This window comes from Vespula vulgaris, chromosome 9 (assembly GCF_905475345.1).
Source record: "Vespula vulgaris chromosome 9, iyVesVulg1.1, whole genome shotgun sequence".
NCBI lineage: Eukaryota > Metazoa > Arthropoda > Insecta > Hymenoptera > Vespidae > Vespula > Vespula vulgaris.
The window spans coordinates 1,167,501-1,182,673 of NC_066594.1; the positions used below are offsets into that span (position 1 = coordinate 1,167,501).

Below are 15,173 nucleotides of genomic sequence, written 5' to 3' on the forward strand. Positions count from 1 at the left end.
ATATGAACGATAGGTTCGTAACTCTCGTGTCAACTGATATTTACAGGGAAAATATTGAAAAAGTTTTCCTTTCTTTTTTTTACGAAGTAAGTACCGATGATAACGGCCCCGATGATTTTCCGAGTTTTCAATATCCCCCGAATGGGAAATCACGATAGTATTAATAGTACCAACGGGAAAAGAGCGGCGTAGTTAAAAAGAGTGAAATAAAAGAAGAGGGAAACGCGATGATTCCTTTTTTGGTTCGACCAACGACGAGAAAATAAAAAAAAAAAGAGAGAGAGGGAGAGAGAGAAAAGAGGGAAAAAAATAGATGGAAAATAAAAAACGCGAATACATATACACACACACATGCATATACAAAGTGAACGATCACCGGAAACAAAGAGCTGGCTTTGGCGTCGAAATCATTCCATTCGCCGAGCGAACGATGACGCACCCCTGCTCGGGCGGCCCGGGCTGTTGCAACGCGATGATTGCGGGAGAAGAGTGGGTGGTAAAATGGGGGGAGAGGTTGGAAGGGTGAGTCGCGAAGAAAGGCTGCGAGGGGTGCGGGCTATGAGGTGTGGGTGGGTGCGCTGGGCTTCGATTTGAAATTTCCTATTTCCCAACTGGAGGCTCGCTTTCAAAATGAAACGTTGCATGCATCGAATGACGGGTAGAAGGGGGTGAAGGAGGGTGAAGAGGTGGTTGGGAAGGGGGAGGGAACAGGGAGAAAGAGTATGAAGAGTAACGTACACATATATTTAAACGCACATATACATACACACAGATAGCCGGTTTTATATAGAAACGTTCATCGTAAAAGGATCGTGTTCGAAATCGTGTTCGGCCATGCGAGCGCGAGTATTTTTTCGATGATTTCGTCTACGGCGTTGGTATGTGTGTAGGTACGTACCTACATACGTACGCGAGTAACGCAATCATCCCCTTTAGTTACGTTCGAAACGACGAGAGGGTGGCTAAGGGAGAGGAGGAGGAGAAGGAGGAGGACGGTGATCGAGGGCGGAAAGGCGTTAGGGAGCCCCCGCCCTTCTCGATCCTCGAAAGAGGAGGTAGTATGCGTTGTACTAGTAGATAGTACGAGCGTCGCCGTTCGTAAAGTGTGTATGTCTATGTGTATGTGTGTGTGAGAGAGAGAGAGAGAGAGAGAGAGAAGGAAGAAGGGAGGGTGTAGGAGAAGGATATATATAGTGGAGAGAGGATACCGGCGAGGGCGGCGCGCCGGCGGCCGCTCTCGCATGCATTTTTTTTCCGCACCTCGCGTATTGATCCCGGAGTCATTCAAAATGGCGGCCAGGGCCGAGTCAGCCAATGACTGCCTGAATCGATGACTGCAGCGAGCCACCCTCGGACTGGCCAATGGGAGGCCGCCGTACGGCGCTCTCTGCGGGAACCACCACCCCGATTATGCGAGACACTGGCCTAAGCCACGTGCATGTGTGCGAACGGGCCGTCTGTACATACACGCTAACCTTTAACTGTGTACGTTTCCGGCCCGCTATCGCGCGCGAGCCTGGGCTCGAGAGCTCGTCGATGACCCGGGCCACGTCGATGATTTCCACGGAAAATTCCTCCTTCCTCTCGTACCGCTTCTCGTACTCTCGTCCTCCTCCTCCTCCTCCTCCTCCTCTTCCTCTTCCTCCTCTTCCTCTCAATCTCCCCCCTCATCCTCTTCTCCCTCCTCTCGTCGCCACCCTTCGCGAAAAAGGCAAAACTTGCGATTGTTACTCAACCGAACGCTTACACGTATAAGCATACTCGAATCCACGCGTTCTCTTTTTCTTTGTTATATATTGAAAAAAAATAGCTCATGAATTGATCCATGATACTTTTGCAAATTATTATTATTTATTATTATTGTTTAATTTGTTTTTCTCTTTTTATTGTCATCTTTCATTTTTCATTTTTATTCTTTTCTCTATCTCGATTTTATTATGATTATTAGTTTACTTTATTTCGACTATCTTTCGTTAGACTTTCAACTAACATTTTATTTACATGTATGTTTTTTTATTTGAAAAGTTTCCGATTAATTTATCTCGATCAAATACTTATGTCAATGATCGCATGTTGATATTAGAGGGTTAACGATCATTACTCGCGGCCTTGGTAACAATTGCTCGAGATCATGAGAAAATACCGATCATAAATGTCTACTCTACTGTCAGTCATCGATTGCTTTTCGTGGAATTCAATTTGCTGATGATAATTATCGAAAATTCGCCAAACGAAAGTATTTACGTTTTACGTCATACATTTTTCTCGAACAACGAAAGTATTCACGATGAATTCTATCTGTCGAGCAGAATATTTCTTGGAAATAAAAGAAAAGTAATCACGTCAAGGCCGCGCAGACGTTGCTCGAACTTTAAAGGCGCTATCTTGGTCACCTTGATCCTGGATGCGCCAAGAGCTTATCTTATCTTCTCGGTCGCGCTTAACAGTTAAAAATGAAGATACAAGTGAAAACGCATATGAATATTTTCGATGAAAATTCTTTTCTTTAATAAGCCACTCGATAGTAATAAAATATTTATTGTATCGAAAACCAAACAAAAAGAAAAAGAAGCGTGTATCGTTCGAATGATTTTTACGGATTTCTTTGTGTATTAAAATCGACGAAAAAGAGAGAGAAATAAATATTGTCATATAAAAAGAAAGACAAGTTAGAGACTCGAAAAGAAAATGAAGACTAGGAGGTAGGGAATCATTGAAAATGAATGATTTTCCTTGGTACTGATCGTCCTGGAGCTCTTTGTGCACGGTGCAAAGCAAAGAGAATGTCGAAACTCGCGCGAAGCACGAGGCACGATTGCATCATGGCCCCGGCACAACGTGCTGCATCGTGCGCTCTCTCGCGTTGCATTTGTGTGTGCATATGTACTTAGATTAGCTCCTATTGACACAGCCACAAACGACGACGGTGATGGTACAGTCGGGAAAAACGCGAGCAACGCGTTCCACGAACTAGTCACTTCTCGTCTATCGACTTGCGAGTCGTCCTCTCATCGAGTAACAATCTGTTCACTTCTCGACGAGTGCCCAATTCAACCTTTGATCTCGATCAAACGTGCCAAAAGATTTGATCGTGCTTCGAGGAAAAATAAAAGAATTTCTCTGATCTCTCATCGTTCTTCTCTTGTACTTTCTTTCTTTCGTTTTTTCTTTCTTTCTTTCTTTCGTTCATTCATTCATTCATTCATTCATTCATTCATTCATTCATTCATTCATTTTTCCTTTCTTTCTTTTTTTCACGTAAATTCAGAATCAACGTAAATTCGTAAAACACAAAATAATATAAAAAACAAAGTCCACATTATTTTTTCATCTCGTTGCGTCTCGTCGTCATATCTCATTTATTCGTCATTTATTATATACACGTATAACGTTGTATTTATCATGATATGGGCAATCATCGAGCTAAAAAGAATATTTTTCTTCGATATATTTCGCGAGGTAACAATTAATTTAACACCAATTAAATATGCTATCGAGATCAGCATCCGTTAACGCGAAATATTTAATGTAGCTAAATTTGGAATAGAAACGAAGTCCACTAATCATCAAAGAGTGAGTTCGGCTCATGTTCGCTTGCTACTCCCCAATCGTCATTAATGCCACCAACCATACAAACGGACCTAACAAATTCATGAAGTGTCTCGTTGACTCGCGTCGAGTTTTGCGGATCGTTGACTTTCCCGACGACAATTAGGCACTTCGATGACTTCCCCTCCTGACTTCTAATATTCAATGATTAAAGAACAACTCGCTGAGTACACACACACACATATATATATCTATATATATAAATATATCTTTCAGCGATAGCATGTCCGATAATTAAATCAAAGTTTTTCAAAAAGTCATTACGAAATACTCTGTATTCTCCCGCCCACAAGCTTCACTAATTAGAATCACCATCGTTATTGTATTTCATCATATTGCTATATAACGACGATGATTTATAAATGCCCTCCCCCCCCCCCTTGTTCAACGATAAGAAGCCTATAATTACAATTAAATTAATAAGTCGCTTATTCGTGGATCACGTATTTTTCTTTTTCCCTTTCTTCTTCTTTCTTCTTTGTTTTTCCTTCCTTTCTTTTTTCGTACCTTCGCGAGAAAACATCGGGAACAGGTTTTCTGAAAAAGGCCGGGGAGGGGTGGGTGGGTGGTTTTGAGCTCTCTCAGAGAGACTTTCTGACTCAACTGTACTAAGTCCACGACGGAGCGGTTTTTCTAGCGCGAGCAGTTTTTCTATTAAGCTTCATTTGTTTCTTTCATTGCGTAATGCGCCGGACGCGTCGCTCATTTCATCCTACTACCGACGACTACTACTCCTACCGTTAGAATTCTTAATCCAGGCCGCAGTTTCGATGGCTTGCGCGGTTCTGCGGGCCTTCCGATTCGTCGATTCGGTCTAGATCGTTGATAATGGTCTCAACGAGGAAATCTCTACATAGAAAATAGTGGATCTCGAGAATCGAGATGACGACACCGAGCAGAGCTCTTTACCGAAGAAGTTTTATAGGTGAAAACGTGATAATCAAAGTACGTGACACTGAGACGATCGGATCGGATATTGTCGGGACAGGTAGAGATAAATCCATTAATTATATCGAATCAATTCGTATAATGAATAAAACGAGTCAAAAAGAAATTCGGTAGCCAGCGCTATTTAGCTTACAGAGCGTAGAGTTTCCTACATAATCGATATCCCCGTCAAGCTTAGCATGGACAGAAACCTAAGAACGAGTCACCCTTTTCTGTACTCGTTTGTTCTCTCGTTCCTTAATCCTCCACCAGGCGTCACCTCGACTCGGGGTAGTATTTCTTAGATGTAGGGATTGAAAGAAAGGTGCCTTCACACGGCTCCACGATCGAACGCAAACTTTATCGCATAATTAAAACGTTGTTTTTATCCTTTGAATATTTCAAGCTAGATTAAGGGATATCGAAGATCGAAAGCATTATTTTTATCATTCGATTGTTAATACTATGATTTAACATTTACTAAATCATTATTATTTTCTACATCATTGGGGGTCTTAACTCGAGTGCCTTGATGTAATTTAAAGGGATCGATATAAACGGAAGTTTACACGTACAGTAGAAAATCTTGATAAGTTTAAATCTCTTTCAATAATAAAAAAAAAAGTGAAATGAATTTCTCGAGGAATCCTTTCCTACGAAAACGTGTTGCAATGGGTCTGACGAAAAGAAAAAAATATAATTGGGCGAAGACGCTATCGTTATTATACCAGGTGATTTCCGAGGAAACGACCACCCTTGCTTTCGCAAAGACAAAACGTCGTCGTCGTCGTCGTCGTCGTCGTCGTCGTCATCGTCGTCGTAGTGGCAAAGTGTTTCTAGAACGTATCGTTGGCAGGTTTGCGAATAAAGGAAAGAGGACGATCGAAAGTAGGCAGGATCGGGGCGAGAAGACAAACGTCTTCCTACGCAAAGAGCACATAGTCGTTATCGGGGGATTCGATCGAGTCGATTCAAGCGGCACACGTTGCAACTGGCCGTCAGCCGAATCGTGCAAGCAAGTGCACGTGCGCGTACACGTCGTACGGTACCTCTCCTTCTCCAAGTTCCACGTCCTTCTCCTCTTGTTCGGTCGTTCGGTCGTTCTCACTCGTGCGGCGAGCCCGTTGTATTTCCTTCCTTTTCGTCCAGCTGCCGATCGGGATCGAGGGTCGGAATCGGGATCAGGATTGGGATCTCGAAGGATAACGCCTGACGGCCGATCCACCCACCCCTTTCTTTCGCGAGACACGATTCTCACCTGTTTTTGTCCAAACCAACGTACATAAGATATAAGTAGGTAATACGTATATACATGTAGGTATGTAGTAGTCTGGGTGTATATATATATATATGTATATATATACAAAAGCCGGTACTTCATTTGTAATTTAAAGCGAGCCTCGATTACCCAATACCCTCTCTCCTTCAAAAACAACCTATGTAGGTACGTACTTACTTATTTTCGTGGGCCGAGAAAGAATGGCGCACACTCCACCCACGACGAACGAACCAAGACAGTACCGAATCCTTACTTCGTGGGCAGCCTGCCGCGACCGGAAGTTCGATCGCGATCACGCTATACTACGCGGCTGGATACTTTCTTTACGCGTATTATTCCTCATACTATTTCGGCCGAGGGAGAATCTCACGAAGAAACCTCTTTTTTTCCTTCTTGCTCCCCTCCCGCCGCCTGTGGCGTTTTCGATGCACGTTGTCGACTCTACGCCCTCCATCGATCGAAAACGTTTTCGCGATAGGCACGATACTCCGGAAGAGATACCGCAATGACTTGTGTACTTACATACAAAGTAGGAGATTTCTTTTTTCTTCTCTTCTCTGTTTCCTTTCTTTTCTTTTCTTTTCTTCTCTTTTCTCTCTTTTTTATATATTACTCGTAATAATCAGGATATTCAGCACCTCTTCGCTTATTCATTGAAAAGAAAAAAACAAGAAGCGTCCTTTCTCAAAAGAGGATCGTAAAAATGTAGCTCATTCATGAAAGAGCCAACAGGTAAACACGCGGTAACCATAAAGTTACATCGTATTACCGGAAAGAGAACGGCCATTCGTTCGGAAGAGACCCAGCAGGTCAGTGGATTTTTCCTTCCGCCTTTCCGAGCTGCTACCTCATTCGTTGACTTTTTCCATACGACGAACCACCCTCGGCGTTCCGTATAAAGCGAGGCGAGGCTAAAAGAAAAAGAGAAAAAGAGAGAGAGAAAGAAAGAGAGAGTGAGATAGTGAGACAGTAGGGAGGAGCCGAGTGTCGCTTTTCTTCGCGTCTCTTTCTTCTCTTGGAGTCTTTCAACGTCGCACTCTTTACGGGGTGGACAAAGGGTGGTGTAGGATAAGTACGAGGGAGGGTAAAAGAGAACGTGCGTGTTGGTCGTGCGTTGGAAAGCAAGTGGAGGTAAAAAAGGGGAGAGCGAAAAAGAGTAGAGTCGAGTAACCGAGGGAAAAAGAGGGAAAAAAGTGAAAGAGAGGGAGAGAGGGTCGTTCAGGCAATCCACATTTCCACGTGGCGGACACGTGGAAAAAAGGACAAGGCCAGCGTAAAAATGCGGCGCGTGGGGGTTGGTCGTGCGGTGGGGATGAAGCGTGTCGAAAGAAGGGAGAGAGAGATAGAGAGAGATAGAGAGAGAGAGAGACGGAGAGAGAAAGAGAGAGAGGGTGGCTCGCGCTCGGTGGGAGAAAAAGTTAGAAAGAGAGAGATGGAGAGATGGAGGTACAGAAATGCAGAGAGAGGGAGAGAGAGAGAGAGAGAGAGAGATGGAAGAAAGAGCGAGTAGAGTAGTTGCGTGGAGGGGAGAGACGTTCAGTGGGAAGTGGAAGGGATGGAAAGCTCCCTCGATAGGGAAGAGGCCACCGCGCACGTTAGACGAATGCAAGTGGAGACGCTCACGGTAGGAGGTGGGTGGCAAGGTGGGGAAGAGGTGAGGAAGGCAAAGAGAGGGTCATGGAGAGGGGCGCGTAAGACGACCGAGCTAACCATCGACCACCCTCCACACCACAAAATGAACATCGACTCCGACTCTACCTACAAAGTCGACGTCCTTTAACACTTCACGGCTGGACACGAACCTCCTCCTCTTCCTTCTTCTTCTTCTTCTTCTTCTTCTTCTCTTTCTTCTTCTTTCTTCTTTCAATTTATTTCTTTTTTTTCGTTTTACTTTCCTCTTTTTCTCATCCAGCCGAGATTCGAGATTCGCCGAGAGAAAAAATTTCTTCCCCTTTCTGTCAGAGAGTGAGCCAATGAAAAAAACGTCTTTCTAAAACAAGGGGGAGGTCGGAAGCGAGTAGGGTGCTCGATTGGAAGGGGAAAAAAGGCTATTTTTTCTTCTTCTCGCTCGTCCCCACTCCCCCGCGGTACGATTAGTCATGCTCGTCTTGCCATACGGGGCACAGCGTACAGAGGGAGGAGACCATTTTTATACGGTTCTCTCCCTTCTTTTTATTTCCACCTCGGACCTTCGCTACGCACACCCCCTTTTCTAAGAGCTCCCGCACAATTTTTCAGTCAGTCGAACAGCTTGCCTCGTGACGTTCGCATGCTGCCATAACTAGCGTATTTTTTTTAGTTAAATCGGGACATATAAGAGAACCTTTTCATACGCGCGTACATTTATATATTTATATACATAAATACATACATGTATCTGAGAGATTTCTCGGAGTAAGTCAAAGTATCCGTAAAGTAGCATATAAAAGAGAAACGACGGGAAAAAGGAGGACTCCTTACTGAATTTCCTTCTTCTGCGAGCGTAACTCGGAGTGTCGGAGAAAGGAAGAAAGACGGATAGATAGATACATAGATAGATAGATAGATAGATGGATGGATAGATAGATAGGTGTAGAGTGCGAAAGTGCGATAGGTAGAGAGAGGGAGAAAGAGAGAGAGAGAGAGAGAGAAAGAGAGAGTGGAAAAAGGAAGGGAGAGAAGGGTAAGCGCGAGTGGGGTAGGCGAGAAGGTAAGCGCGGAGGAGGAAAGGAGAAGAAATTAGAAAAGGAGAGATCTCCCACTCTCTTTCTCACCCCTTATACGACGTTTACCCCCGTTCGAGGCGTCGACGGAGTCTCCGGCTCCCACCCGGCGGCTAAGGGTAGTTTGCGTGCGGCGGGGGAGGACGGTGGTGGCGTCGTCGGCGGCGACGGTGGCGGCGGCGAAGGCAAGGGAGAGAAAGGTCTGAGGAAAGGGGAGACAGAGCGCGCGCCACGCTCCTACGTCGTTTGGTGGGGGCAAAGGAAAAGAGGGGTGGCTTGAAAACTCCTGTCCTACGACGTACTCGGCTTTTTCCTTCTCGGCTAGGTGGATTTTCGACCTGGAAGGATTCGTACGAGGCTTAAGCACGGTCCAGGGTAGCCTGGGCCTTTGCCCAGGCCCCGTGGACCCGACTCCTACAAGGTTCCGATCGAGTAAGAGGGAGTACGAGGGAGTCGAAGGGAGGCGAAGAAAGGCGAGCAAAGGCGAGCGAGGCGGCCAGAAATTTCGCGACCGCGCACCACCTAAGACAACGCCCCTACCCGAACACGCGTTCTTTAAGGCACGAGGGGGTGGCTTTTAGTCAGACGCACGCGGTCTGAGAAGCGCGCCACCACCGACCCCCGACTCGGAGAAGGACTTAGCGTTTCTCGCGAGCCACAGACCTGAGTCAGTTTCGGTTCCTCCTCCGTCAAGGACTCGAACGCGGAAGAGGAGAGACCTTTTTCCACCGTCGTCGTCGTACGTCGTCGGGAGTCGCGTCGTTACCGTTCTAGTAGTCGTCGTCGTCGTCGTCGTCGCCGTCGCCGTCGCCGCCGCCGCCGTCGTCGTCGTCGCCGTCGCCGTCGTCGCCGTCGTCGTCGTCGTCGTCGTCTTCGCCGCCAACGTCTTTACCAAGGAAGAACAGTGTCTTGGCTGATACCGAACGCGAGAGAGGTGTTTGCCATTCTAACCCCTGACCGGAGAGAACTGCCACGCGAGAGTTACATCGGCTTATATGCACCGACAGTATTTACCTTCGTCGATTCCACGGACCCACTGATCTCTAGTAAGAGATCATTCTTGGATTCTTTCTACTTACTCTACGATCGAGTTCTACGACTTTATAGGACGCGTTATTATCGCGCGTTTATACTCTTCGACGCGCTTCCTCTTCTTCCTCTTCTTCTTCTTCTTCTTTATCTTCTTCTACTTCTTCTACTGCTTCTGCTTCTGCTTCTTCTTCTTCTTCTACTTCTACTTCTACTTCTACTTTCTGTGATCGTTTCTCCAGTGCGCGACACCAAGCTCAAGAAAATCCGTGCGACGCTAATACTCAGTGTTACTACTTACTCCGTTCTTATTTTTCTTCTTCGTCTCCTTCTTCTTCTTCTTTTTCACCATCATCATCTTCATCTTCATCTTCATCTTCATCTTCATCTTCCTCCTCTTTTTTCGTACGAATTTAGTAGGTTTTCCCCTCTTTCGACCGAACGTACCACCAATCCACCCCCTCTCCATCCCCTTACTCACGGAGCCTCTCTGACATGCCCGGTACGTCAGCGTATTAGCTTGCAGTGTTCCGTCGCGATAGCGAACAACTCGATCCTTTCTTCATTCAACAAGATCGGACGAATACAAGTGCCTTTAAGAAAATAATGGGGAGCGGTGTGTGGAGGGAAAAGACTATGTTCGAGAAAAACACTTTATGCGTGGCCGAAAAGCTAAGTGACGAGATCAGCGATCGTGATTGATAGGAATATCTAGGGAGAAAGAGGAAAAGGATGAAAACGAGATAAAAATATAAAGAAAGAAAAAAATAGAAAAAAAGAGAGATATATATATATACGTATGAAAAGAGAGAGAAAGAGAGAGAAAAAGAGAGAAAGAAAGAGAGAAACAAAAAGTGCAAAGTGCGTGTCATTGTTTCCTCATCAAAAGCGAGAAAAATACGAGCGACAAGTTACTCCGTGCCGGCGGGAAAAATCTTCTCTTATGTCGAAATTTTCTCATTCGTTGAACGAAATTCGACGATCGTTATGTTATTTCTTTCAATAATAATAACAACGTATAGTGTACGATCATTTAACGGGGTGCGAGCATAAGTGTCAAAAATGTGACGTCTGTTTTATTTGTTCCGAACGAAAGAGATAAAAGAAAAGTGAAACGTCAACGTAAATTCGTTCAATTTACAGGATTCTCTCGTGCTCGATCTGTTTTATTTTACTACTTTTTTTTTCTTCCTTTCCTTCTTTCTTTCTCGAATTTCTTGACATCTCTCTTTCATATCGAGTATCGAACGTGAACGTATGAGGACTCCTCTTAATCGTGCATTATCCTTTGAAAATAATCTGTGTACGTTTGAAAAAACAAAAATTATTCGTGAGTTATAGTAAAGACGGAAAGATGCTATGCGACGGCAACAGGCATAAGTTACGCGTATTTTGGAATACATATCTGCGTTTTAAAAAATGATCGCACGAACGAGATGAAATTAAATACGCGTGTGTTTGATGTTCGAAGGAAAAGGAGACGACATCAAAAAATCAAGTTGGTCGGTTGAAAGTTTTCTGAACGATAACAAAAAAAAAAGACAAAAAAAAAGAAAGAAAAGGAATCTCACGCGCCGTCAGAAAATTCGTATGAAAATCGTGTCGAACGGTTAGTTTTTTCTTGTTTTCTTATTTTTTCCTTTTTTTCTCGGAAAAAATTCTTCGCACAAAAATTTGTTCTATATGCAAACGATTACGTTTCTTCGAACGTCTATCTCCTGTCACGCGTCCAAGGATGGGATTGGAAATAATATTCAAAGTGTTTCGTTTCAACTCCTTCAATGAACCTTAGTAAATTTCGTGAGATTACTGTCAATTAATAAAAGTTTCGTCAAGGATTAAACTACGTGCGATTAAAGTTCGAGAGGATCGTGACATTAGATCGAAATATGTGCTCTCTGTGCGTCGTCCTTTTCTTCTTCCATCAACAAAAAACTCATCCTTTTTCACGTATGATAAATCCTAGTGTCGAAAAAGTGCGTTGACGGGCTCGGATCTTGGTGCATCGGTTTTCTTCGAGATATTTTTCTTTATGCGCGTTTTTCTTTTTCCTTTTCTTTTTCAAAATTCCGTTGTCAATATCGTAAACGTTCGTCGACTAGTGCGTGCTACTAGAAGACGTGCAACACAAAAATAATTTTATTTAAACAGGTTAATAATCGGTGAACAGATCAGTGCGCGATTATACACTTGCCGGTTGAGAATAAATGTGGCGTAAGTCATTTGAAATTTGTTTTAAAACGAACGAAGGATTTGCGTTATCGTTTTACATGTTCATCCATATTAGTTTAATCATTTATCTTATTAATCCTACGAGCAGATTTTTATGTAAGTAACGTCGCATTGTTATTGTTATCGTTATTGTTATTGTTATTATCGTTATTGTTGTTACCGTCGTTCGTTCGTTCGTCGATCGAGGAACGTTTAAAAAGAAAATCTGTCAACTTCGAAAAATTTTATATCCGTTCTCTTTATTTTTATGTCGAAGGGATGAACACGAATAAGTGTATTACCTGTCTATTCTCGTCGGCTTGTGTATAATTTAAGGGTTTTATCGTCGAATCGAGCTACATCTATTTTAATAGATCACAGTGAAAGCGTAAATTTGCGAGCGCGAGTGATCATCGGACGTTTTACTCTCTTCCTTAAAAAAGAAGAAGAACTCACTTTTGACTTTTGGTGACCGATGCGAGTTTGTCAATTATATTTCATTAAGAGATACGAGGAAAAATATCTAACGCGATGTGTTCGTTGATTACGCTTTATAATCCGAATTAATTTTAAACGCATGCAACGCGTTCATTAATTTATCTGCTACGTTTATAAGATACGCCGGTAGGTCGACGAAATCGAATGACGTTTCTCTTTCTTCTGATTTGCAGCTTCGAGCGGGAGACGCGTTACAGCGAGAAATTCCCGCGCAGGAGAGGAAGACTGGACAAAGCGGAAGAAGCAGAATAGGACGAGCAAAGCGGAAGAAGAAGCGGAGGAGTGCGAGTGCGGAAGAAGAAGAAGAGCGAAAGAGAAGCGGAGCGATTATAAGCGGGGTTTGGAGTTGTAGTGATCGGCAACGAATATAAAAATAAAGAGAAAGAGGGAGGGAGAGAGAGAGAGCGAGAGAGAGAGCGAGCGAGCGAGAGAGAAAGAGAGCGAGAGAGAGCGAGAGAGAAAGAGAGAGAGAGATTGAGAGTGAGAGAGAGAGAGAGAGAGAGAGAGAAAGATAGAGAGAGAGAGAGAGAGAGAGAGAGAGAGAGAGTGAGAGAAGATCACGGAAGAAAGAACGTGGAAAGAAAGATCGGCAAGAAGCTCCAATGTAAAACCCCGCGCCGCATACATATATATTTCAGTGTGTTCAAAAAACGAGTGTACCTAAGTGCAATATTAATTAAACCTAAACGATAATAAGAAGCAACCACAACTACCATCGACGATATCGGTAACGACGAGCGGTTAATCGATTATCGAAATAGAATTCCTTTTAAAGAGTTAAAGAGAAACGCTAGAGTCGCATTTCGAGGAGGAGTCGTCGACGCGCGCGAGCCAAAGTGGCAAAAGAGGAAGAGGCTCGAAAGTTTCGACCGCACCACCGACTACCGAAAAGCGGCGGAAAGCGCTTTTAAATAAAGAAAGAGAGAGAGAGATAGAGAGAGAGAGAGAGGAGAAGAAGAAAGAAGAAGAATCTGAAGAAAGTGCACTCAGAGAAAACGCACAGAAAAACGGAGTGACGGAAATCCAAAGAGGACAAAGCTTCCCTCTCGTCCCGGTTACAACAAAAAAAAGACTCACACGAAAAATTGTACACGCACACACACGCACATCAAACATTCAACGGGGCTAATACTCAGGGCAAAACGGGACGAGCAGTGACTTTATCTATCAGTGCGATTTCTTACACCCCGCTCTAAAGATTTAAAAGCGGTGAAACCTTCGACCGAATCCTGATCGCGTAACAGCGTGGACTATCCTTCCTCGCTTACACCGTCCGGGCTGGGCAATCCTGAATTTTAACCTGAACTTAAGTGTACGCTAGACTTTAAGTTAGATAGACAAAAGAAAAACTAGGCTGTTCTCCTTAACACGGAGTGCATCCAATCGCGCGCGCATCAAAGCAGAAGTTAAAGAGAAAAAAAAAAGAGAAATACAGGTAGCACATAGACACACAACATAAACACACAGTCAGTTAACAAGAATTACACAAACACGTGAGAACACGACACCCTCCTACCCACGACAACGTTAAACGGACAAAAAGAAAAATAATAAAAGGGAGAATAAAGAAGAGAGATCGAGCGAACCGACAGACGGGCATCTGTCTAAGAGAAAGCAAAGGTATAATATCTACTTACATACTACGTATCGGCGAATCGGACCAAATCCGCGAGGTGACTCGAACAAATTCGTATCACGGCTACGAGAGAATCGAGAATAAGCGGAAGAAAAAGAAGAAGAAGAAGAAGACGAAGAGAAACAGAGAGCAAGATCGTAAAGTCGGAATCGAGGTAATCGCGAGTAAGAACCGCTCGGGCCAAACGATCGCCATCGGAGTAAGAAGAGGAAATAGAAGAAGAGGAAGAAGAAGGGAAGTCGAGGGAAAGAGCGGAGCGGTTACATGAGCGCAGCAGCGGCCACTAACGGGCTCGGGAAGTTGCAGCAGGTGGCGAGTAACTGACGTTGCCCGCCGCCCACGTCGAAGCCCGAAAAGCCAAGGATCGTTATCGTTCGTACGAGGACGATCCTGGGCTGAAGGAGGAGGAGGAGGAGGAGGCGAAGCGATTGCGAGCGAGCGAGCGAGCTAGCCTCGAGCGAGCCGCGAGCGAGGCAAGGAACGGCGCCCAGCGCGGAGGAGTGCCGGCCGTCGAGCTGCTTACCTCGAGGGGTGCGAAAAAGCGGGCAAGCTGCGCCGGAAGGGGGTAGCCCGGGCTTCTCGCGAAGGCCTCAAGATTTCGGACGCGACGGCGGCCCTGGACCTACGCGCCCAGACACAAGCCCAATCGGAATTTGGCTTGGACCACCAGCAGCAGCAGCAACAACATCACCACCAGCATCAGCAGCAACAGCAGCACCATCACCATCAGCAGGCACAACAACAGCCGCAGTCGCAACAACAGCAGCCGCAGCAACATCCGCAGCAGCAGCAACAACAACCGCCACCGCCGCAGCAGCAGCAACAACAGCAGCAGCAGCAGCAACAACAACAGCAGCAGCAACAAACTCAAAACCAAGACAACCGTCCCCACCATCCTCTCCTTCAACAGCAGCCTCAACAACATCACCACCACCACCACCATCATCATCATCAACACCACCCGGGGAATCATCTCCACCCTGGCGATTCGGGGGGTGGGATAGGTGGTGCTGGCGGAGGAGGAGGAGGAGGAGGGGGAGGCGGAAGTGTTGGCGGTGGAGGCGGAGGAAACGCTGGAGGTGGAGGCGACGCTGGAGGAGGCGCAGGCGGAGGTGGTGGTGTTGCTGGTGTTGCTGGAGGACTACCGACATCGACCGAGCAAGATAGAGCCGCAAGGATACAGGACGAGGAAGACGAGGATATTACAGAAAGAGAGGACGAGGAGGAGGACGAGGATCCTTGCAGTTCGCCGGAACCCGACCTCGAGAACGACCACGAATCC

At 45.2% G+C, this 15,173-nt stretch overlaps 1 long non-coding RNA gene across 1 annotated transcript in view; it reads left to right on the top strand.

Moving 5' to 3' along the window:
- LOC127066353 (uncharacterized) overlaps nucleotides 1-12,574 on the top strand; it is a 31,466-nt gene extending 18,892 nt beyond the window's left edge. The window contains exon 3 of the long non-coding RNA XR_007782362.1: nucleotides 12,429-12,574. This is a non-coding gene — a long non-coding RNA (uncharacterized LOC127066353). The remainder of the gene's footprint in view (nucleotides 1-12,428) is intronic.
- The last annotated feature ends 2,599 nt before the right edge of the window (nucleotides 12,575-15,173 follow it).